Genomic DNA, 11,286 nt, shown 5'->3' on the forward strand with positions numbered 1-11,286 from the left:
ATTTTTTACTTCATTTATAGATGAGGTTTCACTGAGTTGTTTAGCAACTCACTTTTCCTAAGGCTCTCTTTGAACTTTTGATCCTCGGCCTCTCCAACAACTGAGATTACAGGACTGCATCAAAACACCCGCCCTTGGTATATTTTTAATACCTATTTTAAATAGATTTTAACCAGTAGCCTTAAGTCTTTTCAATATATGTTTGGATTGAATCCATACTACAGAAATCAGTGAAACAGAGAATCTAGTTTTATCTCCAACACTGGTTTCATCTGTCAGATGTCTGAGTTAAGATTCCACATTGAAGAATTTACTGTGTGTTGTGTTCTCATCCTGTACCTCATTCTGAGTTTTAGAACACCCTGAGAAAAGGTGCCCACAGATACCAAATCTCTTGGAGTACTTAGAAAACACCAGTATCTGAGTCTTGCCTTCTAGGGACCAGTTTTAATTTTTAGTGTGTAGTTTCTAAAGGGACTAGTTGAATAATCTGCAGCTCAAAGGCATTTTCTGATAATATCTTTTATCTAAAAGGCATTTCATTTGTTTCCTTTTATTAGATACTGTGAATAAAGATACAATAAAAATAGAAGGGCAGCAGTATCTTCAACAAAAGGATTTCAATTGATATATATATATATATATATATATATATATATATATATATATATATATATATATATATATAATTTTTTTATTTATTTAGAATTTAAATTACATGCAAGTTCAATCTCTCTCTCTCTCTCTCTCTCTCTCTCTCTCTCTCTCTCTCTCTCTTTTATTTTATTTATTTACTTATTTGTGGTGCTGAGGATTGAATCCAGGAATTCATCCATGGGCACTTTACCAATGTGCTACATACCCAGTCTCCACCACTTTTATTTATTTATTTATTATTGAGACAGTGTTTACTGATATGCTTAGGACTGCCACAGTCTGGCTGGGCACAAAATAACTGAGCCGCCACACAGCCTTGTAGGTTCAAACAGCAACCTTTATTCCCGAACTCTCACGGGCACTCTAAACACACTTCCCGGGCACACACTGCCTCCACTTGGCTCCATGGGCCAATTCTCTCAGAACCCCCGTGAGAACTCAATGGGAACTCCAAAGTAGCGGGCAGCAGGATCCGCCCTATTCCCAGCAGGATCTTCCCTAATCCCAGAGTGGTCCTAATCCTGGAGCAGGGTCACTTTTCAACCATTCCCTCTGGCAAAAATGCCAGGCATCATTCTGACTAAACTGTGGCTCTCAACATAGTACCTTGCCAAGTTTTTGAGACTGGTCTCTAACTTGAGATCCTCCTGTCTCATCCTTCTAAGCCACTGGGAGTACAGGCATGCACAACCTTGTGCTACTACCCCAAATTATTACTAGTGGATTATGTAGCATTTTTATGTTGGGCTTTTAAAGAACCTTAACACTTTTATCAAAAATATGTTTATTAAATTTATGCTGTTGCCAACATTTTTTACATGTTTTTGTATCCTGGATCCTTATGTTTTTTTTTTTTTTTTTTTTTTTAATTTTTGTTTGGTGCTGAGTATTGAACCCAGCGGTGCTTTCCATTGAGCCACATCCACAATCCTTTTTATGTTATATTTTGAGACAAGCTCTCACTAAGTTTCTTGGAGCCTTGTTAAGTGAATGAGGCTGTCTTCAAACTACCAATTCTCCTGCCTCATTTTCCTGAACTTCTAGGATTTCAGGCATATGTTACCATACATGACAATTTTAGATTATTATAATAGCCACTCCAACAGCACTGTACAGGCTGCAGGAAATTCATTTGATTTATGAATTAAATCCCTGAGGCAAGTTTATGTAAAGTAGCCAGTGTAAGAGTGTTGTGTAAAGATTTATTGGAAATAAACAGGGATTTTTTTCTAACCTCTTTTGTGAATGAGTGTTGGAAACCATAGTCCATAAAAGTCCTATAAAAAAGAATGCAAATTTATTTGCTTGCAGTTTACAAATATTAGCACATGCCCATTCATCTTTGCATATAAAACTTTAAACTTCAGAACATAGTAACTCAAATAAAATTTGTTAAAGTTGAAACAGTGCACAAATTTCTTTTAGGAGCAATTGGTAGTTGTGGAGTTATTACTGTGGTCAGCAGAGTTGGGCCAGGGCTCTGGAAGGTCTAAAATCTCACTTAGGGTATTGGTGATTTACTTTATTCTACACCATTACACCCACAATACAATACTGCCAGCAACAGTAGTTGAGAAAATATGCTGATAATGCTATGAGCTAAACTGGCACCTTTGATATTTGGCTACTTCTCTGCATTGATCCCAGCTGAGTCATAGCATGGAACAGGAATGTGAATAGGGTATTTCCTGGGCTTATTGTTTTGGGGTCAGCTGTTCCATTAGGGTGGGGGGGTCTGAAACCAGGCAGGTGCAAATAGTTTGTGTATGATCCTTTGCTCTGGCTGAGGTCTATAATTTTAAATGACAAAAGATTTAGAGTAATGTGCTTGGACTTATTGTCCATACACTTCACAGTTTACATCAAGGACAAACAACAGCTAGAATTTATCTTAACACCCCTTTACATACAAAATATATGTTGACATTGAATATGTTGGAAGTTTAATCAAGCTTTATTAATTAGAGTTCAGGCTAATCTACAGAGATGTAAAGTACCACCGAGTCCTATGTTTTCAAAACAAAAAGAAATGTGAGCTATATAGGCATGCAGAAGATTTTTTTCTTTGTTTATTTTATTTCATTTTTTGATAGAAAGCACATAGAGGAAAAAGAGGACCAAGGTGGGAAATATAATTACTGGCAGAACTATGAAACATCAAAAAATAGAATCTAGATTTCAGAAAAGAAAGATTTGACATATTGTATTTGGAGATGTGGATGTGTCCATGATAGGAATGTTGTAAGCTTCTGAAAGAAAATTGATACGGTGAAAGAAGCTTATGTAACCCAGATCCTTACTTAAGCCATTTTCTGCCCCCATGCTAGGTGAACATCTGCTTGACTCTACTGCTGAATACTGAATAAAGTAAAGATTGCCAGTGAGAGGTTTGCTTTGTACCTTCCACCTTTGTCATGTTTGTGTCATTTATGCTAATGTAAATCAATCCAAAATTATACAAACCCTAATGACATTTCAGCCCCTTTGAAATTTGTCAATGATTTCCTGACCATTTTGATGGAGGCTCACAGCAGGCCTAGCAGGTGCCATGGAGAATACTTGGATCTCAATGGCAGCATTAGAACCTTATTTCCCTCCATCTGAAATTAATCAATATCTTGAGATGATTTTCTGGCTGGAGGCAAAAAACAGCAATCATCTCAGAAGAGTTGAGTCAGCTCAGAAATGTGTCAAACCCAGCTGGGCACTCAGGCTCAGTAGTTGACTGGTCAGAAATAACTGCATTGGCCTTATGATGGCAGCCTTGCACAAAGAAATATGGACCTTGGTGCTTGCCGGAGTTTCCAGGTATGTCACATAGATCCCAGGCATTGGGCACTCACCTGCATTCCTACAAAACCTGCAAAGCCACTACCCATGTGTTCATTCTTAATAGTAGCTGAGCACTCTGTGCTTGTCAAGGCGAATAAATAAATAAATAACAGTATTATGACTGCTCACCCCAGCCTGCTTGTTCTAAGTGGGGCTGGGATCCTGGCTCAGTGGTAGAGCACTTACCTAGCATGTGTGAGGTCCTGGTTTCCATCCTCAGCATCACATTAGATAAGTAAGTAAATGTATTGTGTTCATCCACAACAAAACTTATTTTTAAAAAAGAGGCCAAGTGTTCTGTCTTGTTCCCCAAGTGGTGCAAAAAGTCACATAATCCAGAGAAGACTTATCATTAAGAGAGACTCAAGGAAGGAGCCAGCAGGGGGCGCCAGCAGGAAGAAGTCCACAGCTGAGGAGGGTCTGACTCCTGGCGCTCAGGACATTCTAGAGGAAAGAAAAGGAACCCAGTGCCTCCCTGGGATCCGTGCCCCAGCGCCGGCTGGGTCCCCTGTCAGTCGGACTGGACGGGTTTCTGGAGGGTTTCTCCAGGTCCCCAGTCCCAGGAAGGCAGTGTCCCCCTCTCGGTCTTTCTTCTTCTTCTAGCTCGCTCAGGTCTAGGGTTGGGCACCAGGCAAGCCAGTCGCCTTGGGAGTTGGAGCTCACCCATGCCAGGAAGGGAGGACGGCCCCAGGGCAGCACAGCCTGGCAGCAGGGGAAGCTCCTGGGCCACCTCTGCGGTGAGGGCGGAAGGCCTGTGGCAACTGTGGGCTGCACTCTGGGCCCTGTGCGACGGACCTCATCCCACGTTCATTGGGCTCCTGAGGTTCCAGGGCTTGGTGGTGTCTCCAACGCTCTGTTCTAGGGCTCTTGACCGTTGCTCTCTGTCACTGTGATGGGACCAGTGCCTGAGTCCTCTTTCCTGGGGCCTGTGGGTGCCGCCTGCTGTTTGCCCAGGAGGCTGGGGCTGCCTGGCTTCCGGAAAGGACCAGAGCGCAGCATCTGCTCCACGATACTGAAAGTGCCTCATTGGGGAAACTGACTCCAATACGGACCTCCTGGGACTCTGAAGGGATCTTAGGGGACTTACAGGGCAAGGTCTTTAGAATGTGGGTTTTGGGAGGAGTTGGCAGCCTTAGGCCAGGCGACAGCAAAGAAGACCCCCAGTTTACTCTCTGGGCTGGCCGAGGTAGGGACACCTGGGGCCACCCATGGGAGATTAAAGGATGAAAACAACACCTCCAGTCCCGGAATGGCAGAGCCTAACAGAGGGGCATTTTCTAAAAGATGAAGAGATGGAAAATGGTCAAAACTAGTATATTTTAAAGTTGAAATGAAAGCTTGCAAAATTTTGGGACCATACAATTGTGTACTTTGTGCCTAAAAAAAATATTAGGTCATTGACTCCCTTCTACCCTTTTAGTTTTTGTTTTTATTTTATTTTAGCAAAGAATCGGTTTTGCCAGCATTTTCCTCAGGAACTGAGGATTACCCACAGCAGGGAAGACAAACTTACAATTCTCAGGTTGCTTTTGACTTCAAGTCTGTGCTCTAGCACTTCAAAATGTACAGGAAAATCTTTTCTTTCTGTATTTTCCATGTGTTATTCCTTCCCTTATCCTCAAGGACCAGGTGATATTTGTTTATTGGTTATATAAGCATCTATTTAAATGTAGTTTTTGTATGGAATACTCTATGAATGTAAGTCATTTCCTTTCTGTGATTTCAGGGAGTTGATATTTCACAGCATTAGAATTTTGTGGGGACAATTTTCCATAATATATCTGTCATTAAAAAGGCTTTTGGGTTTCCTTTCTAAGAGCAGTGTATAAATTTAAGCCAAGCAATGTTAAAGGATAAGAAGTTTTTCAGCATCTAGAGTATTATAAGACTACTGTAGAAATAAATTTTAACAACCAAGACCTACAAATGGTCTGCAGGATGTAGAGTGGAAGAGGAGAGAAGACCAGAACAGGGAAGGAAAACAGATGCCTTTGCTCTTGTCCTTTGTAGTATAAAACTTGTAGCACTTGTCATTTTCTTTGGGTTTAGTTTTGGGAAATAAAACGTCTATGTTTAAAAGAAAATACTTCACAATATGAGACAATTGACATTTGAATGCCTTTTGAGTATGTTTGTAAACATTGGATTCATGTTTCATATTAAAATGGACATTTGGTAGGATTATTAGATGTAAAAGGTCCCTGAGGGGATAACTCATATCAGGTTATCTGCAGGATATCTTCTTCAGAAAGCAGACTGGCTATAATATGAAGTAATCCATGCTGCATTATCCCCCTTTGAATTGTTTATAAGAATCCCTGAGATTTGACATTGAAAGGACACAGTAAGCAGCAGTTCTACAACTGCTCAAAACATTTTAGGGGACAAAAAATCTTTTTCTATATCCAGTCCCTCCTTTTGGTAGGTATCAGGGGTAAGTACACAATTTGAACTTGCAAATTTAAGATGCCACTGGTTCTACCGGAAAATGCCTGGAAACAACATGGGCTATGATACAGACACTAATTTTGAAAACAAATTACAGTGTGCTGGGTAACAGTTTTTAGCTACAAGTTTCTTAAAAACTATCATTAGACTGGGCTAGCTGAATTAGGGGTGAATTAGAGCTTTTTCTAGATTCTGGATTCTGATTCCATCTTTTACTATGTTTATAAAGCTTTTGGATTTCAGAACTTATGACATAATAGACTGTGTACCCTTTTGAGGCAGCTACTTGGAATGAGAGTTTCAAACATAATTGTTTTTGACTGAGCTGTCAGTTTTAAAGTTTAATGCAAATGAATCCTGTCTCAGAACTAACTTTTTAAATAAAGGAATTCTTTTTGTGGTTTTCAACTGGAATATTGCACATTTTAATTTCTAAAGATGTGGGCTTTTAAAATAAAACCTGGGGGCTTTTAAAATAAAACCTGCAAACAATTCTTTATTACATGGAAGCAGGTACCAAGAAAAGATTAATCCAATCTAGATGTAAAAATGTATGTGAATTTTAAATTTGGATGATCTCAACAATTTTTATTTTTGTTGATGAGGCTGCCTGGATCCCAGATGACACTCACAAATTATCTCTTAGTTTTTATTCTGAATTGATAACCAAATTTATGGGCATTCTCTAAAACCATTTTACCATGATTTTAAGTCTTTAAAAGGTAGAAAGTGGAGATTTTTTCCTATTATTTGTTAATACATACATCATAATGCTCTAGTTTGGTACATGAAGCCTTTTTATAAAGTGGGAAAATGAGTTATTTAACATTTTGTATCCCTATGGACAAAGTATAGAGACTTTCTTTTTTATTCATGCAATTTCAACTTTTTTCTTTTACAGAAAAAAAAGTTTTTAGTCTTCAAAGGAATTCTGCTGCAATACAGTCTGTAGTTTCAGGTGAAGAAATTGGTTCTTGTATGAAGGCCCTCAATCCTCTATGATGGCCTTCTTACCCCTGAAAACAAACAACAAACACAACTTATAAGAAAACTTCAGTGTATTTTTTAATCTGTGTCTCTTACATTGGAATTCTAAATGGTAGTTGTGGCATACTTACAGTTATATATTTTAGGAAGTCTTTGTATGAATATATATATAAGAGAGAGAGAGAGTTTGCTACATTGTGATTGTGTGTAAAACAGAAGGAGGAATAGGAGAAATATAGAGAAGAAATTTATAATAATTAAATTTTAGTTAAAATATATCCTTCCTAAACCTAAGCGAGAAAAATGGTATTCTGGGCCTCTGTGGTTAAACTTAAATATAGGGGGTAGTCTCTTTAAATTGTACCTTATCCTGAGGTAGAGACTTGGGAGGGGGCTATAACAATAAGTAAAAAGAAGTTAGAAAGATAATTTGAGATGAAGGAGGAAGTAGAATACTGGGCATTGGGTTGCAAGAAAAATTTAAACTCAGAAGGATAAGTATTTAAAACAAGGCTGAGGTAGGGAGAACTTTTAATTAGATGTGGGAATTAGAGATTGAGATCTTCTTTAGTTGAGGAAAAAGGACTAAATGATTGGAATTGAGCTGCCTGTAAGCATGGAATATGTCTTCTGGTTGATATTTGCCTTGGAAACATTTTCTGCCTCAGTGTTGCGTTGAATCACTAGTTTGATGTTAAATAATGTACAGGGACTTGGTGCTTATTTATGTCCCCTACTTCTACCAAAAGCCAGTATTTGTTTCAAAGATTGGCAACATATTTTGTCTAAGAGCTAATGATGAAATAAGTACAAATATTTAATTAGTCCCCCAGCATTTGGGGAAGCTGCCAATGCCTCCCTCCTAGGTTGTGGGACCAAAAGGACTCTACAGCAGTAACAGCTGAAGATATTATAAAGTTTTGAGTAAAAATGAGCAATCTGTATTTCTCATTATCTTATGTAATTTAGGGTATAGTTATTTCTGATGCAAGTTTGTATACTATGACTTTTTATGTGAATCATATTGAGCAATCGTGCAGTATACCATATTGATCAAAAAATGGACTACAGAATACTGAGAATGGCAAAGAATTTATTGATCTGACAATTGGTCATATTGCCTTATCAAGATAAAAATCTTCTAAACAAAATCCCAGATTAACCCACTATAGACCTAATGAGAAGGCAGTGCTTTTCTGGATATTTCTTTGAGTTTTATAGCATTTTCTAGAATGTCTTTCCCCACCTGTGGCCTTACCAGTAGAGTTCAATCTCTAAAGCAGGAAAATTGATAGAGATTGGGTCATTACTGAGGTCCTTGCATTAATGTGGTGATAGTTGGGATGATATTTAGACCCTTAGTATTCCAGGTATTTTCAGATGTTTTCCTGTTTTTTTTTTTTTTTTAATTTCATATAAAACAACACATTATATTAATTGATAGCCATAGTTTTATGTAAGAGAAGAATTCATTGTAAGAATGAATCCCGGACGAAGATTTTAAGAAATGAATTGAAGATGCACAGTTAGCTTTCTAGGTGGTTCTCTTTCTGGTCACATTAAATGATACATAATGAATTTTCTCCCCAAGGTAGCAGCACATTTTGTATATCATTTCAGTAGATGTCTCCTTCTCCTCCTCCTCCTCCTCCTTCTTCTTCCTCTTCTTCTTAATGAGGGTGGGTACTCCTTATTTTATTTATTCAAATTTGTTTTTGAATTATTACATATAACCAGAAAAATCCACACATCAGAAGCATACAGACAAAATGATCACATTTGGGTAATTAGCATCCAAGTCAAGGAACAAAAAACCTCATTGTATGGTCACAGTCCTTGTGCTAAGGTTAACTAATATTCTGACTGCTAATGTCATAGATTAATCTGTTGAAAATTCTAGGTAGATCAAATAGGCAAGAAAAATAAATAGAAATACATTCAAATTTGATAGGGAGAAATAAAACTCTCCCTGTTTTCAGGTGACATGATCATATACATACAATATCACAAAGAATCTGAGTGAAAAAAAAAAATATCACTACTGATCCTATATAATGAACCCTGCAAAATTATAGATTATGTGATAAATACTAAAAAGATCATCTCTTATATAACTACAACCAGTAACAAACAAATCAATATATTTTTTTAATAATTTTATTTGCATTTGCATGTAAAAATAAAATGCATAGGAATAAATTTAACCAAAGAGAACTAAGATCTTTTTTCTATGATTATTAATCAACCCCCCCCCAAAAAAAAAAAAAAATCCAAAGTTTCTTTCTTTGCAAAATTAGACATACACACAAAACATGTTTTTACCCATATGGGGCTTATTTACCATTGTCTGATGGTGGAAGAAGTAGTTTTGTTTTGTTTTGTTTTGTTTTGTTTTGTTTTGTTTTCCTTTGAGGACACCTTCTATAACTACTCCAAGACAGATACTGTCAGACTTCAGATGCATCACAAACATTACCAGTCTACTGAGACATCAGCTAAATATATGTTCCATCTTACCTCACTTTGGAAGCCTCAGCTCCAAATATGAGTAGAAGAGAAGGAAAAGGAGGCTTCTAGTTAGGGAATGAAGGAAGGAATTTTAAAATCTACCTCTTACTACATCATAACCAGGACACAGGTATTTGTTTTTAATATGCTACAGTACTTCCCTTAATATTAGCAGAGTTATTATTTACATAAAATTTCATTGTTTTTAATTATTGTAGTATTATAATTTATAATATTATAGGTATTATTATCTTACATGAGTGATTTTTCAAGTATATAAATTTTTGAAGAATAATAATTTAATAGCCAGGTATTTTTATCTTTACATAAATTTCTAGAACTTAAAATGTTTGAAATCCTTTTGTGGAAATTTATACTCTCAAATATACACCTACTATAACTTCTATACAATGTTATATTACTTTTACTACTAACTTCACATAAAATATGTAGTATATGTACATGAAGCTAATGAAATTTCATTGTTTTGAAATGTTCCAAGGTAGAATATATCCCAAATACTTTATCTTTCTCTCCATACAACATATATATATATATATATATATATATATATATATATATATATATATATATATATATATATATCTTTCTCTGCATTCATTATGTGTGTGTATGTGTATATATATTTCTCTCAATATAACATTTATATATCTAAATGTATGTGTGTGTGTGTGTGTGTGTGTGTGTGTGTGTGTGTGTACAAATTTATTCACCTTTATGCTTTTTTAAAAATGTTCCAAGGCCAGGGAATATGACACAGGCCAGACATTTTAGCAACTCTGGATAGTAAGGCAGAAGAATTAGAAGTTTGAGACCAGTCTCAAAACTTAGCCAGCCCCTAAGCAAAATAGTGGGAATTTGCATCAAAATAGAAAAAAAAAAATGGAACTGGGAATGGAGCTCAGAGTCAAATAACCCCAGAATTAAATCTCAGCTAAAAAAAAAATAGTCAAAAACCAGGGATATGGAGAAGTAGATATTAAATTATAAGGATAAATTTAAATTTATAACCAAATAAAACATATTATTTTTCTGTGCTGTGGCAGAATGACATTAATACAGAAAACTGCAGACGTCTTGCCACAGTTCATACCTCCATATATATAAGAAAACATCTTTTCATGACACTTGACAAATATCTGCAATTTCCATCTTCTCTCAGCTGTTCTTTTTATTTTAGTGAAATTTATTAGTAATGCATTATCATGAGAAAAGATATAAATTTAATACCACAATTTTGCATACCTTGTAACTCTTTAAATAATAAGGGTATTGGGCTTATATAACATTACTAAAATCTTTAGAAATAAAAACACAAATCCTTTTGCTAAAATATCACTGACTATAATGTAATAAATTTATAATAGAGAAAACATTATTTTTTTTTCCATTTTCTCTTGTCAGATTTCTCTTCCTTTCAGATGTCAAATGAACATGTTCTAAATTGAAAACCTTCTTCACAGGGCTGGGATTGTGGCTCTGAGGGAGAGCACATGACTCACATGTATAAGGCACTGGGTTCAGTCCTCAGCACCACATAAAGATAAAAAAAAGATGTTTTGTCCACCTATAACTAAAAAATAAATTTATTTTTTTAAAAAACCTCCTTTGCAAAAAAAGGTTATTTAAGTACAATTGCAATCCAGTCATGAAATAATCACAGACTTCATATTTGGGTGTTCATATAAGGAAAGCCAAGAATCTCCTTCAGGAAATAGTGTGAATTTGAAGGAATAGTAAATGGTACCTGGATTATAGAAGCGAGAGATCTTTCTCAGTGTCGTTCCCAAATATCTAAATTCAGGATTTTGTGAAAGGATGACTTAAGTTTGG

The sequence above is a fragment of the Marmota flaviventris genome, chromosome 9 (assembly GCF_047511675.1).
Source record: "Marmota flaviventris isolate mMarFla1 chromosome 9, mMarFla1.hap1, whole genome shotgun sequence".
Lineage (NCBI taxonomy): Eukaryota > Metazoa > Chordata > Mammalia > Rodentia > Sciuridae > Marmota > Marmota flaviventris.